We start from the raw sequence: 25173 nt of genomic DNA on the forward strand, positions 1-25173 counted from the left end.
CTTCATCTCAGACTGCATTTCTTGGTGCTTGAGGATCTTCTCTATCTCAACACAATTCACAGAGTAATCGCTCGGGACTGACACCAGTATGAGTAATGTCCTGGTGTTTTTCTCTTTTACCACTACGTATATCCCTCCATGAATGTTTCCTTATATTCTCTATTTCAGAGGCTAACTGGTGCATTAACTTTGTATTCTTGGTGATTTTCTCAGTTACCGTCTTGTTTTCCTTTTTAAGTCACTCCAAGGATCTCTGTAGCAGGGCAATCCCATACAGACTGTAAGTGTGTTACATTAAAACACAAGGGAATATTTATTTATTTGGATTTTGCTCACACCTTTTTCAGTTGCTCAAGGTGAGTTACATTCAGGTACACTGGATATTTCTCTGTCCCAGGAGGGCTCACAATCTAAGTTTGTACCTGATACAATGGAGGGTTAAGTGACTTGCCCAAGATCACAAGGAGCAACAGCGGGATTTGAACTGGCCACCTCTGGATTGCAAGACCGGTGCTCTAACCACTAGGCTACTCCTCCACTAGCAACATTCCATATAGAAGCCATACAGAAGCCTGCCCTTGCAGATCAGCAAGGTGGCCGCGCAGGCTTCTGTTTCTGTGAGTCTGACGTCCTGCGCGGCCACATTGGTGATCTGCAAGGGCCGACTTCTACATGGAATATTGCTAGTGGAATAGCAACATTCCATGTAGAATCTCAAATATTTATTTATTTAATTAGATTTTGCTCATACCATTTTCAGTAGTAGTTCAAGGTGAGTTACATTCAGGTACTCTGGATATTTCTCTGTCCCAGGAGGGCTCACAATCTAAGTTTGTACCTGAGGCAATGGAGGGTTAAGTGACTTGCCCAAGATCACAAGGAGCAGCAGCGGGATTTGAACCGGCCACCTCTGGAGTGCCAGACCAGTGCTCTAACCACTGGGCCGCTCCTCCCCTATAGGTAATAGTCCAGGAGTGAGTATGGATAGGTCAGTGGAAACATATTGCATCACTGGTCTTGAATAACTAAAATTTAGTGACATCACATAAACATAGATTCAACTCTTTGGATACTACAAACAGCTTGCCATTAGCGGATATTTCTAATACATAAGCAAGAAAGTAGTATAGTAGTTTCATATTCTCAATGTATGATGATGGTTCTTTGTCTCAAATGTTTGCATTGTGTAGAGAAGCTGAGCAGGGTTGTCCTTTGTCCCCACAGTACTTTAATTTGTCTTTGAAACCTTTCGCCATTGCAATTAGAATGTTTAACACAATTACTGGAATTCGGTATAGGGGCCTTGAATGCGAGTTGTCTGTTTATGCAGATTGTTTACTGCTTTACTTAAACATGCATTCTGTGCCACAATTGCTGGCTTTAATAATTGATTTTCTGGAATTTCTGGGTATAAAAGAAATTGTGAAAAGATGGCTGCAATGCCTCAATGTGCACAGGCAAAATTTGTTGACGTTCTTCTTGGTGTGGGCGCCATAGAAACTAAAGTACTTGGGTGTTTGGTATGGAGGTACGATAGAGAATACTTTGGAAATGAATAAGGTGGTTATCTTGCAAATCATTGATGATATTTTTGTGGTCCCCATTGTATTTGCCCTGTTGGGGTTGAATGGTTGCAGTGAAGAAGGTGTTGGCTCCTAAGCTGAATTATATTTTCAGTATTTATTTTTTGTTACATTTGTACCCTGCGCTTTCCCACTCATGGCAGGCTCAATGCAGCAGGCAATGGAGGGTTAAGTGAGTTGCCCAGAGTCACAAGGAGCTGCCTGTGCTGGGAATCAAACTCAGTTCCTCAGGACCAAAGCCCACCACCCTAACCACTAGGGCACTCCTCCACTGTTGCTACTATTTGAGATTCTAGATGTCGGCCCTTGCAGATCATCAATGTGGTCGCGCAGGCTTCTGCTTCTGTGAGTCTGACGTCCTGCACGTACGTGCAGGACGTCAGACTCACAGAAACAGAAGCCTGCGCAGCCTTGTACATGGAATGTTGATAGTGGAATAGCAACATTCCATGTACAATCTCCAATAGTAGCAACATTCCACGTAGAATCTCCAATAGTAGCAACATTCCATGTAGAATCTCCAATAGTATCTCTTTTATTTTTGTTACATTTGTACCCCGCGCTTTCCCACTCATGGCTGGTTCAATGCGGCTTACATGGGGCAATGGAGGGTTAAGTGACTTGCCCAGAGTCACAAGGAGCTGCCTGTGCCGGGAATCGAACTCAGTTCCTCAGGACCAAAGTCCACCACCCTAACCACTAGGCCACTCCTCCACTATGATACCTCTTCTGTATCCAGACTCTTTTTACAGTATAATAGAGCACAGAATTCTTAAATTCTTGTGGCATAAAACCCCTGGAATTGCTCTAAGAAAGCTAAAATTAACTAAAGAGAGTGGTGGGGTAAATTTCCCAGATTTTAAGTTGTATCATTATGCCTATTTGATGGCTGCTGCTGCTGCTGCTGCATGGTATACAGACACTGTGGATGAGGAACTACTGAGATGATTATAATAAGAAATGGCTAATGGTTAGACCTTATCCCTTGCATGGTTTGTTTACTGCACAGGTTCAGAAAGTTGTGCCTCATTCTCCTTTGTTTATTGCTGTACCAAAGGTGGCGTCGGGTTGTCTGCCGGATCATGGTTCTCTTTTCTTTTGGCTTAATCCAGTGTTAAAGATACAAGATAAAATAATTAATTGGAGGGATTGGCAGTGTAGGAAAATTTGGTCTGTGTATCAGTTAGTACATGATGGGAATTTTAAGCCCTTAGCAAAGAGTAGGAAGGTAGGCTCTCCCAAAAAAACCGGAGTAGACGTATATAGTAAAATCAACCTTTATTCCAAGATACAGATTAACACACTGGACTCGACACAGCTGTGTTTCTATGTTAAAAAACACCTTCGTCAGGAGTCTACAACATAAAATATGTCATTAGGGAACATTTATGCAAAAAAGTGTGACAAATGTAAACATAGATAAATTAAAACAATGTTAAAAAGAAAAATAAAATAAATATATAAACCAATAAATTAACAGTACATATTTATCAAGACATAGCATATATGATCTTATGTGTGTGTGCATGAATAAACCCAAAAATGTGTGCACTAACACCACACAAAAATACATATATACATAAATAATATGTATCAATATGAGGTCTACAAACCAAGAAATAAATAACATCAAAGTTACATGGAAATATCAAAAGGTGTTGTGTATAAATAATAAATATTAACAATGAAATCATTTAAATACTCTCATCAACGATTTTAAGCCCTTTTCAGGAACTATGTGCTGAGCATGGCAGGTGGAATCAGAGAGATTCAGGAGATATCGGATATGGGGAGGGAAAGAGACACATACATTCACAAGATGCAGCATGGCTGGGAGGAGAAAGAGACACACACACAGAGGGGATGCTGAGTGCCAGGAGGAAAGAGTTAGTCAATGACTGGGGAATAGGAGAAGCAGAATGAGAAGGCCTGGGTGAGGGAAAGAGATGGAAAGGCATAGATAGACTGAAGGCATAGGAGAAACTGAAGACTGTATTGTAAGAATGAATGCAAAGTGGACAGAGATAGAAAAATGGAAGAAAGTTAAAAGGAAAATATCAATGTCCGAGATGGATGTAGTAGAAGAACTGAAGCAGATAGGAAAGGGAAACACGACAAATGGACAGGAGACCCTGGAAAGAGTTAAGACAGAAAACCAGTAACCTGAGACTGTGACCTATATAATTAGAAAAATTAAATGGGAAGACAACAAAGGTAGAAAAAAGAATGTTATTTTTAGTTTAGCGTGAAGTAGTGTGGTAGCTGTGTAGTCCACTTTAAAGGTTTAGGGGTCTTTTTACAAAGCTGCACTAAAAAGTGGTCTGCACTATTTTTAGTGTGAGGGTTTCCCACAGGCTGAGGTCACTTTTGGTGCGGCTGTAAAATAGGCGCAATTTTTTTTTTCCATTAAGGGCCACGCCCTAGTTTCCCAATTAGTGCATGGCCATTACTGTGTGAGCCCTTACTGCCACCTCTTTTGTAGGCGGTAAGGGCTCATGCGCTAACCCCACGCTAATCGGTACTATGCGGCAATTTGCCTGCACTAACCGATTAGCGCAGGGCATGTCTACATTCTGCCCTAAACATGCCCCTGCGCACTTGGATTGGCCCAGGTCAATCCAAGAACTATCACTGAATGCTTCAGCGTGTCCCATGGTAGTGTCTTTTAGTGTGCAGTAAGCACATGTTAGTGTTTACTGTCACTTAGTAAAAAGGCCCCTAAAGAAATAAAAAAATAAAACAACAAATGGAAAATAAGCTGATACTTTTTTTATTGGACTAATTTAATAAATATTTTGACTCGTTTTCAGAGGTCAAAATTTCCTTCTTCAAGTCGAGAGGTTTTGGCCTCCAAAAGCTAGTTGAAACTTGCATCCTGCACGGAAGAGAGGACTTCGGCTGGCGGGGGCTTGGGGTCCCCCGCCAGCAAAGATCGGCAACGGGTTGGTGGCGGGCGGGCAGGAGGGGGAGGTGGAGAGGGTCTGTGGTAGGGGGGTCCAGGGCGAAATCTGCGGGGGCCCAGGCCCCTGTGGCCCCACGCAGATACGCCCCTGCTCTACAGTTCCGATGACCAGCAATTAGCAGAACAACTTTGAGTAGTGAAAAGCTTCTTAGATGACATCTAGATGATTTTTGGTTTGGACAAATGTGCGAAGGCAACTTTCCTTAGAAGAAAGTTGAGCAAAACTGAAAATATCCCTCTAACTGATGACTATGTGATAATGGATCTTGAACAGCAAGGTGCGTATAAGTATCTAGGTGTGGAGGAAGGAGTGATATTAAAGCAGAACTCAACAAGAGATAAAAAATCAGTACAGAATATTATAGGAGATTAAAATTAAAATGTGCAAATGAGAAAACTCTTCCATGCCTACAAGGTTATTTATAAAAATCAGTGTATGCCATGACTGTGCATTCCCAGAGCTGAAGGAGAAATGCGTCTAGTACAAAAAAACAGAAGAAACCAGTCTTCGCAAGAAAATCAACAAGAAACAAAACAGCGAAGATGACTAACAAAAGCAAAAAACAAAAAATATAAAAATAAAAATAAAAAAATATATAATAAAAACGTCAAAATTTAAAATTAATCATAAAATATGTATTTAAAAGATGAATCCATCAAAATCCAAAAATTACATAAAAAAGACAACACTTTGGATGTAAAAATGGAGAATCAACTTTATTAGCCAAACTGTAGTAGGGAGAAAGGGACTCGACACAGCTGTGTTTCGGCCGTACTGGCCTGCGTCAGGAGTCTTCTCTGCCGTCTGTTGATTATTAATTCTATCCAAATATAAAAAGAATATGTGTGTCTTACCAATAAATTGAAGCTATAGCGCTCAATTGTGCTGGAAATTAAGTTGTTGAGCGGAGACAATCAGAGCAGCGTCTCTGATCTATGCATAGCTGTGTCGAGTCCCTTTCTCCCTACTACAGTTTGGCTAATAAAGTTGATTCTTCATTTTTACATCCAAAGTGTCGTCTTTTTTATGTAATTTTTGGATTTTGATGGATTCATCTTTTAAATACATATTTTATGATTAATTTTAAATTTTGACGTTTTTATTATATATTTTTTATTTTTATTTCGCTGTTTTGTTTCTTGGAGAAATGGGTCTCACAGAAATAGATTATACCTATCGAGCTGACATCAAAGGCCTCCAGGCTTACTTAACAGAATCATCAGATCCAAATGCACAAAAGATGTTGAAATATGAAAGAAAACTTCTAGAATCCATTTCCACTGTTAAACTTGGACAAGCATTCTGACGAGTGGAAGGAATGAGCGAGAAGGAAACAGAAGTTTTGAGGGAGAAGAAAAAACTCTTCAAGGAAAGTACAGCGGGAAATACAAAAAGTGTTACTCCAGGAACCATTTGTTGATCAACATCAGGCATATATAAATGATTAAAGAGAGGTGAATTGAAATCTAAGGATGAGTGATTGGTAGCTGCAGCCCAGGACAACAGATTACAGATGAGAGAGTTTATAGCGGGGGTCCTCAAATCCAGTCCTCGAGGTCCACAACCCAGCCTGGTTTTCAAGATTTCCACAATGAATATGTATGAGATCTTTTTGCATTCGTTGCTTCCATTGCATTCAAATAGATCTCATACTTATTCATTGTGGAAATCCTCAAAATTAGGCTGGGTTGTGGACCTCGAGGACTGGATTGGAGGACCCCTGGTTTATAATAAATATAGAAAAAACTGGTGCCACAGACATCTGTAGATTCTGCAAGAAAAAGCTGCAAATGGTCACCTTATACTGTAGCTGGCTGTGAAGTTATGATGAGCTAGTAAATATAATGGGTTTCCCAAAAAACTATCAGTTTCCCTTTAAGTAAACCTCTTGATTTATCAGAAACCAGAATGCAAATATATATTATTTCTTTTAAAAACAAAAACAATAATATAAACTCAAATGTACACAAATAAAACAGTATTTGTATATAGTGAATTGTGCTCCTTTTTTTTTTGGTGCTTTATATCAACCCGAAAGCTGCAGATATGTAAAGACAGCTTTCCAGCATCATCGCACACCCTACCTCCATTCCAATACCAAAAATTAACAAAAAAAGAAAAAACAATCAAAAAAATGGCTACTTAGCTGTATGATCGTAGCAAAAAGCGCTCTTGTACAGTCTGAAAGGGGACGATCTTATCCTTAGGATGGCGTGAGCACTGGTGTCAGATGCAGAGAACAATGCAAGCCCCGGGGCAACGTAATGCTTATATGTTGCAAAACACTCTGTGATACATTCTGAACATTCTGAAACCTAATCAAACATTTAGAAGGAAAGCACAAAAAAAAATTCCATGCCTGTCTTTTTTTTTTTTTAATTGAAATCCTTTTTATTAAACAAAGCATAGAAAATCCATAACATTATCTGGATAGACAAAATTAAATACTTACATCTCATAGACCACATGTTAGCAACTCTTAAAACTCTCAGTGTTGACCCCCCCCCCCCCTTCCCATTGATCCATGCCTCTCATTTTAAAATCAGCTGCTAAATGATTTGATGACTTGCCAGTAATTGAAACATTTAAGGGTGCTAAATGTCTATGCCTTCCATTTTATTAATTGGCCACCAAGCGTCTTGATATAATGCATGTCAGAATACAAAAACAGACTTCTTTTTTAGTTGGGAGGAGCCTAGCATATATGTTTTCAGCCTATATATGCTGAACCCCAATTTGCTGGTCAATTAAACCTCATTTAAAAAAAACACAGTTGTGAACAATTGTGAGATGTGCGTGGGTCATCCCGATTGCTAAGCCTTACCATGAATGTATATATTGGGGGAGATGGAATTCGGAGTCCAGGTTCCTTCACAGATGTGGCAGCTCTTGTTGTGATTGACAGAGACCTTATGGGGTATGTGTGCACATGTCGACGACATGGTCCTGATTTCTGTCTTATTCCTGTTTCTCAGATCCCACCCACATGGACTGCAGATGAGGATCCTTGGAAAGACATCTGATAGCTGCAGCTGACAGTTCTCCACAGTACTCAACATAGTTGTAGAGATGGGGGAATGTATATAGAGCTTCTTTAAAGACTTACACATTGTTTTATCTGTTAAGAAAATAAGAATAGCCATACTGGGTCAGACCAATGGTCCATCTAGCCCAGTATCCTGTTTCCAACGGTGGCCAATCCAGGTCACAAGTGGAGAATCACTGGGCAAATCTCTCTTATCTGCACCCTTCTCCTCCACCGCTAACTCCAGACTCCGTTCCTTCTATCTTGCTGCACCATATGCCTGGAATAAACTTCCTGAGCCGGTACGCCAAGCCTCATCTCTGGCCATCTTCAAATCTAGACTAAAAACCCACCTCTTCGATGCTGCTTTTAACACCTAAACCTTCAACTGTCCCCTATCCCTGATATGTCCTGTCTGTCCTAACCCTTATCCCTTACTTGTCCTGTCTGTCTGTCATAATTAGATTGTAAACTCTATTGAGCAGGGACTGTCTCTCCATGTTCAAGTGTGAAGCGCTGCGTACGTCCGGTAGCGCTATAGAAATGATAAGTAGTAGTAGTAATATATGACACTTTTGAATTGTGGAGGGGCATTTTCGATATGGCATCTAGGTTCAATTTGGGACATTTTATTAAAAACGTCCAAAACCTGAGTGACCAATAGAGCGATTTTATGGTCACTTCACATAAAAGGTCATAGGTACAGCTTTTACCATAACCTCCTTATATTGTATTGTGAAGAGGAAAAAAAAACCCCAACTGTACTTCACTGTGCATCCCTACAATAGCTCTCAAACCTGCAGTATTTAGTGGTTTTCGGAGGGCTCACATTTTCTACCACAAGTGTGCAGGTTAGAGTGGGATATGACCCTGGATCCCCTTCTGTACAGTCCATTGCACTCACTGACCACTAGCCTACTCTTGGCACCAGCGTGCTGCCCTAATAGGAATGGCCATCATATCTGAAGCTATCGTAGAGCCTGGTATGTACTGTCACAATCACATCTTCGGGGAGTGCGAGGGGGGTCAGTGACCACTGGGGGATTAAGGGGGAATCATGCCTTAATCTCTCCAGTAGTCATTTAGGACACCTTTTTGTAACTTAGTTATACTTATTTATTTATTACGGTTTATTTACTGCCTTTTTGAAGGAATTCACTCAAGGCGGTGTACAGTAAGAATAGATCAAACATGAGCAGTAGGCAATTAGAGTAGTAAAATAAAAATACTTGAAACAAATTTAGCCAAAACTGTCTCGTTTTTTGCCCCAGACTGTTTGTTTTTGTTCCTGCCTAAAACTCGTCCCCTTGAAATTTGGACAAACTGCGGAGAAAAATGTCTCAAATCAGTTTGAAAAATCACAACGTAGACGTCTTTGCAAGAGCAACATCCTTCTGCCATTTTATTACATTTTCCTCTTGTGAAAAAGAACACCATTGTATATAGTTTATGTGTTGGGGGGGGGGGAATAATATATAGTGTTTTTTGGGGGATATAGTACGTGGAGGGGCATAATCGAAAGGGACGCCCTCGTTTCAATTTGGACGTCCTCGCAAAACATCCCCATCCAGGGGCGGGAGAAACCCGTATTTTTGAAACAAAATGGACGTCCATCTTTCTTTTCGATAATACGGTCATCCCTAGACTTGGTCATTTCTGATTTTCGGCGATAATGGAAACCAAGGACGTCCATCTCAGAATCGACCAAATGCAATCCATTTGGTCATGGGAGAAGCCAGCATTTGTAGTGCAGTGGTCCCCCTGACATGCCAGGACACCAACCGGACACCCTAGGGGGCACTGCAGTGGACTTCATAAATTGCTCCCAGGTACATAGCTCCCTTTCCTTGTGTGCTGAGCCCCCCCACCCCCCCCAAAACCCACTACCCACAACTGTACACCACTACAATAGCCCTTACGGGTGAAGGCGGCACCTAGATGTGGGTACAGTGGGTTTGTGGTGGGTTTTGGAGGGCTCGCTGTTTCCTCCACAAACGTAACAGGTGGGGGGGGGGGGGCCTGGGTCCGCCTGCTTGAAGTGCACTGCACCCACTAAAACTGCTCTAGGTACCTGCATACTGCTGTGATGGACCTGAGTATGATATCTGAGGCTGGCATAGAGGCTGGCAATCAATATTTTTAAAGATGTTTTCTGAGGGTGGGAGGGGGTTAGTGACCACTATGGGAGTAAGGGGAGGTCATTTTCTATTTTCAAGTGCCTCAATTGATCATATGCGGGAGGGCCGGCAGGCGGCTCATGCAGTGGACCTCTTCAGCTAGCGGGCTTGGGCTCCGCCCAGTGATTCAACCTGTGCCACAATTTTGGAATGGGCTTAACCTCAAAGTGGGGGGAGGGGGCTGATGTCCCTTCACAGGTATGTGGGGGGGGGGGGGGGAATAGATGCTAGATAAGGGGTGAAACACTTCCCCTTGCCCTGTGCTGTTACTGGTGTAAATTAAATACTGCTGGAATGGCACAGGGATTGAGGTGTACCAGGGGGTGGAGCTATGAGATAGAGTGGGCGGGGTCAAGTCAGGGTGGGGTGGGGTTGGGACATATACTAAAATTTCCCTCTTAAAAATCGGGATACCTTAGCAGCTCTGCCTTACATACCCTGCAAAAAACTTGCAATTTTAACTGGGCAGATACGAGCCAAAAATAAAAGCACCTTAAAAATATTTAAAACGTGTACCCTACCGTCAAAAACCGCTGCATTATCATCTAAAGCATGAGGATCAGCATCACCACTACTCCTGTAAAACATGTTAAAATCGCGCCAAAAAATCGGCAGCATGACCTCACATGGGGGTCAAATTTTCAAAATGCCTGACACCAATGCTCATAATTATAAATCAGTAGAAATTCTTCATATCTTTTGTTCATAAAATCCCCTCCCCCCACTACACTCATTCCCACAGTCCCCGCGTGCCAATCCGTGTGCAGCAGAAGCTAAGGGCTGGGGAGGGAGGGAGGGACCATCAGCTGGAGAGCGTGTGAGGTTACGGCGCGTGCCTGACAGTCCTACTCAGCAAAATGGCTAAGGAACAGGAAGACGAAATGGGAGGGGGAAAGAGAAATAGGAGCGTTCGAACCGCTATTCGCAGAGTCCCTTACGTTACTTTCGGAACGTACAGGCCCTAGCCCCCAACGACTGCCGCCCTGCCCGTTTTATGTAAAGTTATTGTGAATGGGGGCTGGGGTGACGTCAGCCTCCGAATGTCAACAATGTAGCGATTGAGAGAGAGTAGGCGTTCCATCCAGAAGAGCAACAAACAGAGAGGTGCTGCATGCGAACGAGGCAGCGGCGGGAGGAGAAGCCTAGCCGTGTACGGCACAGATAGACAGCCTGAGACACACACACACACGTTCAGCCTTGTGTGCATGCTCTCCTTCCATCGGAGTAACACTCGATCCAGCTGGGGAAGCAGCGCTGGAGCCTTCCCCTGCCTCCTCAGAGGCACTGAGCGAGCAAATCGCGAGGTGGTGATGAGTTTTCGCTGGGTAAAAACCAAATCATACAATTGCAAGCCGCGCCGATTACCGTAGCAAAAAAAAAAAGGAGAGAAGGAGAAAAGAAACCTGGAAAGTTACTTGAAGGGTGAGTAGGTGGCTCGTTTATTTTATTTCTTCTTCGGAGATCGGGGTGAAGTTTTCGTGTTTGCACCGAGCAGGGTTACTGGCAGAATGTGCATTTTTGAAGTGAAACGAAGAGATCTCTCTGGGGCTGTCCCTCGCTCACAATTTCCAGATTGTGTTGCTGGATTTCTCCGGGGCAGGCAGGGCGCTTTGCACTTGGGAAATGCCACGAAGGGGCTTTTGCTAGGGGGCCCCTCCTTCTCTTTATGCTGCTGGAATTGTGTTGTTGCAGAGAGGAGGCTTGTGCGTCTTTGCTGTCAGATTTTTTTTTATTGTAAGTGGAGAGTGCGTTCAGTGTGTGTGTGTGTGTGTGCAGAAAAGCGGATACACTGTGTGTGCGCGCGCGCTGATGGATATTTAGGAAGAGCAGCAGCAGAGAAACGAGGGGGTGAATCAACCAGGCATGGCTCTTGTTGTTTTGTACTGAAACTGCTGCAAAGCAGCTGTCAGATTTCCAGGGCCTGTTTTTTGCATCGAGACAGACCCGAGCTAAACCTCTCATCTTCCCCCCCCCCTCCCCTTCGCATTCTAATCCTCTCTTGTTTGGTTCCTTACAGTCCGGATGTGGAAGTGTAAAAGAGATCAGCCGAGTCAGAGTTTGGCTGGTAGTTGCCTTTAAACATTGTTTTCATCTCTGTTCATTTTAAATCACCCCCCCCCCCCCCACTCCCGGGATACATTGCTACATCATTCTTTAAAGAAAAGAAAATCTGGTGCAAGATTGGTGTTTCCCTGGTCTGATTCGTGCTGGTGGAATTTCAGATGATGTACGCAAGAAGACAAGCAAATGAGGCAATTTTTAAATGATTAAACTGCAGATTGAAATTTATTTTTAAAAAAGTTTATTTTTGAGATTTCACTCGGACTGTGATTTAAGACCCCCCCCCCCCCCCCAAGTAATTATCGCATTATGGAACCACGTCCCCGGCTTGAGAACAAGTCACCCAGAGAGGTTTACCATAATGTATGAATATCAGCACGAAACAAACAATGAAACATGCTCCAGCCTTGCAGTTTGGGGTGACATGCGTGCAGCCTGTACGTTCGTTCCGGCTCTCTTTGCAACCCAGATCACAGCTCGGACAATATCTCCTTGTCAAATTAATAATGTGCAAAAATCGTGCAATGTTTGGAGGCATCCCTTTGGTAAACAAAGCAAACTCTATTGTGCAGGTGTCTGGCAAGCGCTGGTTCACAACCTTTTCCTTTTTTTGCAGGCATTTGATCTTTCTCAGATCCCACCTTAGGTGAAGAGATCAGTTGTGTTGTAATAATTGTTGAGTGCTGGTCGTCCCTAAAATGATGATGTGTTGACTTTAGCGTGAAAAATCCTCTCGAAAATGCTAACGTTGTTTTGTGCTCGCGTGTTGGAGAGCGAGATATGCTAATTCTATTAATGATTTTCTCAAGTCAGTTAAAATGCAGTCGGCAGGAAGTGGGCTGACTAAAGAAGCAGCTAAATCTTCCCTCTCCTTTTGTGGATTGGCTATTTCTGTCCTACTGCTAATGCTTTTCTCACTGGTTTCTAGTGCCCGTGTTGTGAAATCACTGCACCCTTCAGTGCAAGAACCTCACTAAAATCTTACAATGAACTTTTGCCATCCAGTCTAAAAACCTATATGTATATGTCTCTATATCTGTCCATCTATAAGTATAATAACACACCGGTGCTGGAAGACTGGAATACAGTACAAAGCTGTGAATTGTAAAAATGTGCTAATCGGTTTGGGATTATCTCATGTGGTTGCCACTTTAGCTGTACAATTACTGTTTAACTGTAAAACTCACCTTGTAAGATTGTGTCTTTTTTTTTAAGTTCACATAATTTTATTGTATTTTTGACAAAAAATACAATATAAACAATACTTAACAATAATACAAGAAATGTCGTTAACAATATAAACAATAACCAGTACAATAGAGTATAAATCAATATATAGCATCAAAAGCAAAAAAAATGTTTTTTTTGTGAATACAAATGGTACTTCTGTAGAAATGGAAATTGTAAAATGAAAATAAAACTGAAAAAAGAAATACCCTAATAGGGATGCCCATGGAGTGTCAAGATAGCAGTTGGTGACCAGATTTTTTTCAATTGATTTGTAGCTGTTGGTGCATTCGGTGGCTTTGTATTCATGTCCACGAATCAGAGCAATCATGCTACCAAAAGCTAGTCCTATATAATAATTCTCACCTCCAACGTTCTAATGTGCCTGGGACCGTGGCTCCCTTGGAGGTGGTCTGCTAGGCAGTTTAGAATGCACTGACGACAGTGATGTCACTGACAGTTGATTCCAAGGCAAGGGGAGGAGTATCCCTACTCCTCCCCCTGCCTGGGAAACAGCTGTCAGTGCCCCCCCCCCCCCCTGGCGCAACAGCCAAGCCCCTGCCCTGAAAAACCGCGAGCAACGCAGAGTGTGTTTCCCTACTCCTCCCCCTGCCTACCAATCAGCTCTCAGTGCCCCCCCTCGGCGCAACAGCCAAGCCCCTCCGCCCCGGCGCAGCACCCATGCCCCTACCCCCCTCGACGCATCACCCAAGACCCTCCCCCCAGCGCATCACCAAAGCCCCTACCCCCCTCTCAGGCACATCAACTCCCTCGCCCTCCGAAGCCGCCAATACTAACGCTGTCCCACCGCTGCTGCTTCTCCTGTGGAGCAGCAGCGGCCGGTACAAAAAGAAAAAAGCCAAAAAAAAATTTTAAACCTGAAACGCGGCTCCGTAGACAGCCATCTGGCATTGGCTGTCGTCACTGCAGCCGCTCCTCCTCTCCCCTCCACGTCACTGCCCCTGCAGGAAGACCCCGGAGGAGCGCAGCGACGTCAGAGGGGAGAGGAGGAGCGGCTGCAGAGATGACAGCCAGTGCCAGATGGCTGTCTATGGAGCCGTGTTTCAGGTTTAAAATCTTTTTTTGGCTTTTTTCTTTTTGTACCGTCCGCTGCTGCTCAACAGGAGACGCAGCAGCGGCCGGACAGCGTTAGTATTGGCGGCTGCGGGTGGCGAGGGGGTTGACGTGCCCGAGGGAGGGGTAGGGGCTTGGGGGGGTATGGGTTTGGGTGATGCGCCGAGGGGGGAGGGGACGGTTGCTGGAGGGGGGCAGGGGGAGGGGAGGGTCGCTGGACATGGGTGGCTGCAGGGGGAGAGGAGGGTCGCTGGACATGGATGGCTGCAGGGGGGGCAGGGAAGAGGGAGGTGGGGAGGGGTCCTGAGACCAGATGGGTGGCTGCAGGGGAGGGCAGGGGAGACAAGGGATGCTGCAGGGGGAGAGGAGGGTCGCTGGACATGGGTGGCTGCAGGGGGGGCAGGGGGAGAGAGGTGGGTCGCTGGACAGGGGAGGCAAGGGGAAAGGAGAGGAGGGGTCGTTGGACATGGGTGGCTGCAGGGGGGCAGGGGAGAGGAGGGTCGCTGGACATGGGTAGCTGCAGGGGGAGAGGAGGGTTGCTGGACATGGGTGGCTGCAGGGGGGGCAGGGGGAGAGGAGAGTCGCTGGACATGGGTGGCTGCAGGGGGAGCAGGGGAGAGAGGAGGGCCGCTGCACATGCATGGCTGCAGGGGCAGAGGAGGGTTGGTGGGGAGGGGGTCCTGAGACCAGATGGGTGACAGCAGGGGGGGCAGGGGAGACAGGAAGGACGCTGCAGGGGGGATTACCTTGCTAGCGCCTGTTTCATTGCCTACCGAAACGGGCCTTTTATACTAGTATTAAATAAAGATTCAATTTTCCAATTTGAGAAGATCAACTGTATAGTAATAGCTAAGACAATATCTTGTAATCGAGATTGCTATTTATCTAATGGTTCGGAGAGAGCTAATGATCTAATTATAGGGAAAGTCAAATCTTTATTTATAGGGAGAAAGTTTTTAATTCCTGCCCATAGAGACATCCAGAAAGACAAAATCAAAGGGCAATAATCATATGATTTAGATTCCCTCATGATGAGATGCAAAGCCAATCACATTTTGGGCCGCGGTAGTGATTACTGCCCACCAAATGCAACAAACCACATAGGAATTGAATGGGCTTCGTCGCATTTGGTGCACCAGTAATCGCTAGTGTGGTTTTGTAAAAGGAGCCCTTTATATGTGGTCCAGGGTGCTCTTTGGCTTAAAAAGTACAATGTTTTAGTGAGGCTGGTGGATTGGGTCTGTAAGCACAACAAAAGTGATTTTGCCATTCCATATCAGTACCAATCCAATTGGAATCCTATTCCCATTTTGTTTTGAAAGATAAACTAAAAGAAAACAATGCATTTCTCATTTTTCTTATAAAAGAATGAGGTAGTATGACCAAGTATAATGGCCAAATTACAGTCTTTCTCTAGATTGGAGATCGGTTTAAAAGTGTGATATATTAGGGAAACCTTTTTCTAATACTATGTTGTAATTGTATCCCATTTATGTGGTGGGAAGGTTGCATTTCTCCATTAAAAATGGAAAAGATACAAATGAATTCTCAATAATAATTTGATTTAAGGACCATATTCCAAGTTGACACCAAGATTGCCCAATATAGGGTTTTATTATTTATCATTTTTTTTGGTGTTACGCCAAATGGGTGCAGTCATAGACTGCCAACGAGCAGTAGGTTAGATCTTATCTAAAGCAAGTAAAGCAATGAGGGTTGATCTCACCGGTTCTAGATCAGGGGCAACAGCTGAGAGTTTAGGCATATTATAAAGAAGTGCCTTTTCAATCAGGAGCCAATCAGGACTGTAAGATTGGTCAATTCGATCAGATGACCATTGGGCTCAGGGGCAGCGGAGGAGGAGCCAAACAAGCTAATCTCCAACCCTGTTTCAAAGCTGTCTAGTAGCTGGTGCTGTGTTATTGGGCAAAATATTGCTGGGACCGTGGCCTCATTGCGCCGCCTGTGATTGGGATCCATAATGTAAAAGATTATCAAGGTGGTAAGTATAAAACTCAGGGAATCCAACACCTCTGTTTTTTTTAGAAGCTTTGAGAGTCTTTAATGTTATTCTAGGTTGTTTACCTTTCCATAGATATTTAGTAAGTATTTTTAAAAATCTATATTCTTATTTTAAAACAAGGATGGAGCCAACATTGGTAACATGCTAATATAATCATTAGTAGCAGGTGGAAGTGTCATTTTTATAGTTTCGATCCTACCCCACCAAGAGAGCATTAACGGGGTCCACCTTTGAAATAAAGTACGTATTTTCTCTAGGATGTTATCCATATTTAATTCCATAATTTTTCTGTCTCTATGGAAAAGCATGCCCAGATATTTAATATATAAAGGAGACCAGCGGAAGTTAGCAGAGCCTAAATCTGCGTTGTGTGGTCTTTCATAGGCATAGCCTTAGATTTGGCCCAGTTGATTCAATATCCAGAAAATGAAGAAAAATTATTAACTAGATTAAGAAGAACTGGAATCGATGTCACTGGATCTGTCAAAGAGACCAGGAGGCCATCTGCATACGCCAATGCAAATTCATGCCCATCAATACATAGTAACATAGTAGATGACGGCAGAAAAAGACCTGCACGGTCCATCCAGTCTGCCCAACAAGATAAACTCGTATGTGCTACTTTTTGTGTATACCCTACCTTGATTTGTACCTGTCCTCTTCAGGGCACAGACTGTATAAGTCTGCCCAGCACTATCCCCGCCTCCCAACCACCAGCCCTGGCACAGACCGTATAAGTCTGCCCAGCACTACCCCCGCCTCCCAACCACCGGCTCTGGCAGTGTACATTCAGGTACAGTAGCTATTTTTCTGTCCCTGAAGCTCACAATCTGAGTTTGGATCTGAGGATTGACTTGCACAGGACTAAAAGGAGCTGCAAAGGTTTCTGAACCGGACTCCCCCCCTCCCCGATTCACAAGATATATTAATGTTTTTTCTAATGGCAATCAATAGGGTTCCAAAGCTAAATTGAATAAGCAAGGGGATAGTGGGCATCCCTGTCTGGTACACCTAGCTAGACTGATATTAACAGAAGGATCACCATTTATCTGAATTCTAGAACATGGTTTAGTATACAATAGTTTCACACATTTACAAAATCAGAACCACATCCAAACCATTCAAGAATTGTAAATAAATATGGCCATTTGACCATGTCAAAGGCTTTTCTGCATCCAAACAGATAGCTGTAGCCAAGGCAGAAGATGAGATTTTGCTGTTCGTAAAAGTCAGTAGGTCATGAAACATCCTAGCATTGTCTCCAATGAATCTTCCAAACATGAATCCAATTTGATTAGTGTGGGTTAGAGAACCAATTATAGACTCTAGTCTTGTAGCTAAAACATTAGCCATAATTTTACAGTCTAAATTAAGTAGAGATATGGGATGACATTTTGAACTTTAGTTATGGCATGTCCTAGTTTGGGTAAAATAACAACTTGTGCTTTAGTAAATCAACCTTGTGGTGTGGGATATTGCCATACGAAGCGATTTAAAGAGCACAAAATGGGAGGTAGATTGCCATGAAAGATGCAGTAAAACTCAGCTGTGTACCCGTCTGGTCCAGGTGTCTTGTTGCTTGCCAGAGATTTAATGGCTGAGGTTTATTTATTAGGATTTATTTACCACCTTTTTGAAGGCATTCACTCAAGGCAATGTACAGTAAGAATAAATCAAACGAGCAATAGACAATTACAGCAGTAAAAATATTCAAATAACAATACAAAGTACGGCATAGTATACTACTTTAATTGGTGCACCAAGAGAATCCTTTTGTATATGGGAAAGTAAGATTTGCACAAAAAGTGCTGAATAAACGTTGATAATAGGTGACAAAAGCTCTGGAAATATTTTTATCCGCCGCGCTAAGTTTAATTATATTTTTGGCGTGGATGGTTGTTTATTGTCTATATAATTTTAGTATGAATGTTAGTGTTTTGCAGTGCTTTCCGATCAAATTAATGGATTTCTTTATGTTTTTTAATATAAATTTTAGCTTTTATGATGTAAACCGTTCTGTTTTGCGAATGCAATAAGAAACGGTATAGTAAATAAATAAACGATAAACGATCCGTGGTAGCTATGCAGTCATTATCTAAACGCATAGTTCATATATGATGCCTTTGTTGTCTTATATCTGGCAAGTAACCTACCAGCTTTATATAGGGGTCCTTTTACAAAGGCGTACTAACATTTTTAGTGCACGGTAAAAATAAGCCTGCGCTAAATGCTAGAGACACCCATATATTCCTATGGGTGTCTCTAGCATTTAGCATGCACTAAAGATGTTACCACACCTTTTATAAAAGACCCCCTAACTGAAGTATAGTGACCAGTTTTATGCACAGCCAGATTGCGATTAGCTTGATAGCTACATCATTTATTGTATTGATATTTAAGTTGAAGCAGAGACATAAGTATATTGTGGCATTTAGTATTAATAATGAAGTTTTTTCAGTTGTGTAATTTTATTTTCTACTTGAAGCAGCGAAGCTTATTATTTCACTTCTAAGACGAGCTTTGAAGGCTTCCCAGGTGGTAGGTGGTGGAGGATCTATATTATTGTGCCATGTGTAGAAATTCATTATAAAATGATCAATTTTTTGAATGAATCCTCAAGGAATTTATGATTGTTTTTTGCTTTTTTTGTTACATTTGTACCCCGCGCTTTCCCACTCATGGCAGGCTCAATGCGGCGGGCAATGGAGGGTTAAGTAACTTGCCCAGAGTCACAAGGAGCTGCCTGTGCCTGAAGTGGGAATCGAACTCAGTTCCTCAGTTCCCCAGGACCAAAGTCCACCACCCTAACCACTAGGCCACTCCTCCACTGTTGCTACTATTTGAGATTCTGCTATTCCACTAGCAACATTCCATGTAGAAGTCGGCCCTTGCGGATCACCAATGTGGCCGCGCAGGCTTCTGCTTCAGGACGTCAGACTCACAGAAACAGAAGCCTGTGTGGCCTTCTACATGGAATGTTGCTAGTGGAGTAGCAACATTCCATGTAGAATCTCCAATAGTAGCAACATTCCATGTAGAATCTCCAATAGTATCTATTTTGTTTTTGTTACATTTGTACCCCGCGCTTTCCCACTCATGGCAGGCTCAATGCGGCGGGCAATGGAGGGTTAAGTGACTTGCCCAGAGTCACAAGGAGCTGCCGGGAATTGAACTCAGTTCCTCAGGACCAAAGTCCATCACCCTAACCACTAGGCCACTCCTCCACTAAATCTCCGTATGTGCTTTGGTTTACTATAGTCAAGCTGTAACTTAAGATGGATCATTGTGTGATCAGTAATTAAAATTGGATTAATTTTCATGTCGGGGGTCTGAGTTATTAAAGATTTAGAGAGAAGAAAAAGTCTATTCTCGAGTATGAGTGATGTGGAATGAGTACTTGCGAGCATTGGGGTATTGAAGGCGCCATATATTTACAAGAAGCTCCTTTCGCATTTTGGTTTGTCTCTGAATGCGGTTGGACTGACGATCCAGGATGTTATCCAAAGTGACATTAAAATCGCCAGCCAACGAGGTCGGTGTGGTACTATATTCTGATCAATATTGGATGCATAAAATTTTATAGGCCCAAGCTGTGGCATGGCATTGCCCATCGACCATTAAGATCCAAAGATTGTTAGAGAATAGGAATTGGAAGATTCTTTTTGAATAAAATAGCTGCTCCTCCGTTTTTTTAGATTGAGCAGGTGCATAAGTTGAGTGACCAATCCACGGAGGATTAAACCTCATACAGTTAGAGTCTGATAAGTGAGTCTTTTGCAATACTAATATGTCAAGATTGTATTTTTTTTAGCATGATTAAAAAAATGTTGGCATTTAGTTGGATTAACACTTGGAGCTGGGACTCGTCACCACAGTCCACCCCCAGCCCCTTCTCTTAACCCTTCTTGCCCCATCTCCCAAATAACACAATTCACAGTAAGTATGGTAAAATAACATAGGCTGCAGCCTTGTTTAATAGATGTAACAGTTTAATATACAACAGTAGAAAATAGCCATCACCTGAGCTCAACTTAAACAATTCCATATGTCCTAATATCTTGACCTTCTGTGCTCCACCATGACAGCTAGGGCACGTGTAAGGCATGGCCCTCCATGCCCTGCCTACTCCGGGTCACCTGACCCACCAGCTCCTCCAGCTTTAGTTATGTGCTCATCACCTGATGAACTGCGTCAGTAGCTTGATTGTCTTCCCCCCTCCCTCCCCCACACGCTTGCTGTGACAACCAGTCAAGTCACCACTCCCAGAACCTAACCTTCAAAAAGAAAAGTGAGGGTGGGCTGGTGAAGCCGTCTCTGAGGAGCAGGAAAGACCCAGCTGCCCGGAGGTGGATCTCTTTATATACCTTTTCCTGCCGACCTCCCCCTCCCCAGTGTAGTAAATTTAAAACAAATCGGAGAAACTTTTTCTTCACCCAACGTGTAATTAAACTCTGGAATTCATTGCCGGAAAATGTGGTGAAGGTGGTTAGCTTAGCAGAGTTTAAAAAGGGGTTGGATGGTTTCCTAAAGGACAAGTCCATAAACCGCTACTAAACGGACTTGGAAAAATCCAAAATCCCAGGAATAACGTGTATAGAATGTTTGTACGTTTGGGAAGCTTGCCAGGTGCCCTTGGCCTGGATTGGCCGCTGTCGTGGACAAGATGCTGGGCTCGATGGACCCTTGGTCTTTTCCCAGTATGGCATTACTTATGTACTTAAGACCGCTCTCTCCCAATACCCACATGGGAACCTGGCGGGAAAGCACATTTTTAAAGTAAATTCCCCCCCTATCATAGGTTGTTTCTGCCACCTCCCTCTTCCCCTCCTATATCCAGGACCTCTGCCTTCCTTCCCCAGAGTCCAAGGCTCTGCCATACTAGCTCTTGGGCTCCCATGATTCAGTCCATTGACATTCCATGAAGCTATATTGCAAAAGGATGTGATCAAATCATATCAAGACAAAACGTACATAACACAGTATGCCCATTAGTAGTATTCAGCATTGGAAATGCATGACACAATCAACAGGATCAAATAAAAATTGACCAAATCAGTATTCCCATCATCAGAACTAAAAACATAATTAAAATAGAGCCAGTGACATTCCAGTGGCCATTTCAAGCATTTGGAAGCTTATACGGCTCTCAATCTCTGTATGAATAAGATGCATCTGTCAATCCAAATAATATAGGGAAAAAGAAGTAATGCTTATGTAGACAAAGCATAAAGTCAACATAAATTTTGGAAGAGCATAAATGCAATCAAAAACATCACATATCGTAGCTGAGATAATATAATGGACATAGAAAGGCGTCATATTCACATAATTACAAATAAATATATGCAGTTAAATTAAATATCATATCGCAATTCAGTTCAAGCTTCTCCTTCTTACCTACAAATGCACTCAGTCTGCTGCCCCTCACTACCTCTCTACCCTTACATTCCCGCCCGAAACCTCCGTTCACAGGACAAATCCCTCCTCTCATTACCCTTCTCCACCACCGCCAACTCCAGGCTCCGCTCATTCTGCCTCGCCTCACCCTATGCTTGGAACAACCTTCCCGAGCCCTTACGCCAAGCCCCCTCCCTGCCCATCTTCAAGTCTTTGCTTAAAGCCCACCTCTTCAATGCTGCGTTCGGCACCTAACTCTTACCTTTCAGGAAATCCTGACTGCCCCAATTTGACTGCCCCTATCAGACTGACTGTTCACGTGTCCTTTAGATTGTAAGCTCTTTGAGCAGGGACTGTCCTATGTTAAATTGTACAGCGCTGCGTAACCCTAGTAGCGCTTTAGAAATGTTAAGTAGTAGTAGTAGTTACCAAGAACTTCAGAGTTAACTTACTGTCATAACAAGTTTAGACTAATTCATAAGTACATAAGTATTGCCATACTGGGAAAGACCAAATGTCCATCGAGCCCAGCATCCTGTTTCCAACAGTGGCCAATCCAGGTCACAAATAGCTGGCAAGATCCCGAAAATGTACAAAACATTTTATACTGCTTATCCCAGAAATAGTGGATTTTCCCCAAGTCCATTTAATAACGGTCTATGGACTTTTCCTTTAGGAAGCCGTTCAAACTTTTTTTAAACTCCGCTAAGCTAACCGCCTTTACCACATTCTCTGGCAATGAATTCCAGAGTTTAATTACACGTTGAGTGAAGAAAAACTTTCTCCGATTTGTTTAAATTTACTACATTGTAGCTTCATCGCATGCCCCCTAGTCCTAGTATTTTTGGAAAGCGTGAACAGAAGCTTCACATCTACCCGTTCAACTCCACTCATTATTTTATAGACCTCTATCATATCTCCCCTCAGCCACCTTTTCTCCAAGCTGAAGAGCCCTAGCCGCTTTAGCCTTTCCTCATAGGAAGTCATCCCATCCCCTTTATCATTTAAGAGGTGAGAACAGGAGATCCCGTTATGGGGAAACACGTAGCCATATTATCAATTTATGAGTAGTCGTCCCATTTAAATTTGCATGAACCATTCACGTAGAACTTCAGGCTCTTTATAAGTGATGGTACGGTTATTATATGTAATCTTCATTCTTGCAGGGTACATTAATCCAAAACGGGCTCTCAAATCTTTCAAATAGAGTTAGAAATGCTTTCTCTTTTCATAGTGGTGGTGGTTTTTGCTAGATCTGGTAGAAAAAGTACGTTGTTGCCTTGGTACAATAGAGAAGGCTTATCTTTTGCAACCATGATGATTTGAAGGGCCTGTGGGTATCGAAGGATTTTTGCCAGTACAGGTCTGGGGTGTGACGCATTAGCTAATTAGCGGGATGGTGACCAGTGGACCCTTTCAGTTTCAAGGGCCGGAGTGAAATCGATATTGAAGAATCCAGGTAACCAATCTGTGAAAAAAGATATCATATTTTGTTTTTCTACTCTTTCTGGAAGACCTAAGATCCTTATATATATCCTGAGGTGGGAAAATGTGGGATACAAATGTAACAAATACAAAAAATTTAAAAATATTATTTCTATGGGATCTGTTCGCTAAATATTCAAGGTCTTAGGTCTTTAATGGCATCAGTATTAATGGCATTCACTTTGCCGCTCCCCAGTACCTCTCCACTCTTGTCTCCCCCTACGTTCCCCCTCGAGTGCTCCGTTCTGTTGATAAATCTCTCTCTTTTCCGTCCCCTTCTCCTCTACTGCTAATTCAAGACTCCGTTCCTTTTATCTCGCTGCACATCACGCCTGGAATGGACTTCCCAAGCCTGTACATCTAGCGCTGTCTTTAGCCGTTTTCAAGTCCAAACTCAAAACCCACCTCTTTACCACTGCTTTTGACTCCTAACTCACTTGCCCTGTCCTTTGTCCTCACCTCTTTATTCCCTTACCCTTAATTGTTCTGTCTGTTTACCTGTCTTATCTAGATTGTAAGCTCTTTGAGCAGGGACTGTCTTCTGTGTATGGTGTACAGCGCTGCGTATGCCTTGTAGCGCTATAGAAATGATAAGATAGATAGAAAAATAATATTGGAGTTGATATAGAGGGAACTCGGCTTCCACTTTTGTTGTGCGTTTCTCTAAGGCCTCAGCATACAATTGAGAAGCTGCAAGTTTAGCATGCATTTCCTCAATCTCCTTTCTCATATCACAGGAAACTGTCTTGAAGTCATTTCTGCACTTGAATTCATATTGTGAGATATATTGGGCATAAAAATTGGGTAAACGTAGCCATTTGCTATATCAAATGGGGCATCCAAGGTAAAAAGCTGTGGTTATCTTTTTGTTCTTGTATGGTCGCACAAGTTTTTGTGATTATTCAAAAAGGTTTGCTGAGGATTAGGAACTTACTAGGAATTCTAAGCTAATTAGTGCAAGCAGCTGCAGGAGGGAGTGCAAGTAAAGTATTGCCCTTCAGGACTAGGGAGCCCTTTTACTAAGGCGTGTAGGTGCCTACGTGCGTTCCAATGTGCGTCAGTTTGGAACGACTGCATGCCCCGGGCGGTAATTCCATTGTTGATGTGCGTCCGATACACGCGGCAGAAAATATTTTTTTATTTTCTACCGTGTGGCGCTAACCGGGCGGCAATCGGCAGTGTACACGTGCTGACGATTACCGCCCGGTTAACGCGTGAGACCGTACAGCTAAGTCAATGGGTGGCGGTAAGGTCTCAGGCCCAAAATGGATGCACGCTGATTTTTACTTTGCTGCACGTCCATTTTCGACAAAAAAAGGCCTTTTTTGCAGGTGCGCTGAAAAATGGACCTGCGTGCATCCAATACACGCGTCTACACCGGCCCAGGCCATTTTTCAGTGCACCTTAGTAAAAGGACCCCCTAAGTCAGGCAGTTGTGAATGGATTGTAAAATGAATGCCTATAGGGCTTGATTCTATGTATGGTGCCTAAACTTAATACGCAGTAAGCAATTATGCCTACGTGTATTCTAAATACTGCACGTAAATCTACTTGTGGTATTTAGAATATGCTTAGGTGTAGTTTATGTAACTAAATCTACGTGCATAAGGAATGTCAAGTCAAATGCAAAGTGCTGATAAGGAAGACTAAGAGGGACTTCGAAAAAAGATTGTGTTGGAGGCAAAAACACATAGTAAAAAATTTTTAGGTATATTAAATCAGGAAGCCGGCTAAAGAATTGGTTGGACCGCTAGATGACCGAGGAGTAAAAGGGGCGATCAGGGAAGACAAAGCCGTAGCGGAGAGATTAAATGAATTCTTTGCTTTGGTCTTCACTGAGGAAGATTTGGGTGGGATACCGGTGCCGAAAATGGTATTCGAAGCTGACAAGTCGGAGAAACTGAATGAATTCTCTGTAAACATGGAGAATGTAGTGGGGCAGTTCTACAAACTGAAGAGTAGCAAATCTCCTGGACCGGATGGTATTCATCCCAGAGTACTGATAGAACTGAAAAATGAGCTTGCGGAGCTGTTGTTAATAATATGTAATTTATCCTTAAAGGTAATCAATAGAAATAAAACAAAATAAAACATGGAAAATAAAATAAAATGATACCTTTTTTTATTGGACATAATACATTTCTTGATTAGCTTTCGA

At 42.9% G+C, this 25173-nt stretch overlaps 1 protein-coding gene across 1 annotated transcript in view; it reads left to right on the top strand.

Annotated features, from left to right (window-relative positions):
• The first annotated feature begins 10904 nt into the window (after nucleotides 1-10904).
• BACH2 (BTB domain and CNC homolog 2) overlaps nucleotides 10905-25173 on the top strand; it is a 522926-nt gene continuing 508657 nt past the window's right edge. The window contains exon 1 of the mRNA XM_030195639.1: nucleotides 10905-11170. The gene's annotated coding sequence lies outside the window, so the exon portion shown is untranslated. The remainder of the gene's footprint in view (nucleotides 11171-25173) is intronic.

The sequence above is a fragment of the Microcaecilia unicolor genome, chromosome 3 (assembly GCF_901765095.1).
Source record: "Microcaecilia unicolor chromosome 3, aMicUni1.1, whole genome shotgun sequence".
Taxonomy (NCBI): domain Eukaryota; kingdom Metazoa; phylum Chordata; class Amphibia; order Gymnophiona; family Siphonopidae; genus Microcaecilia; species Microcaecilia unicolor.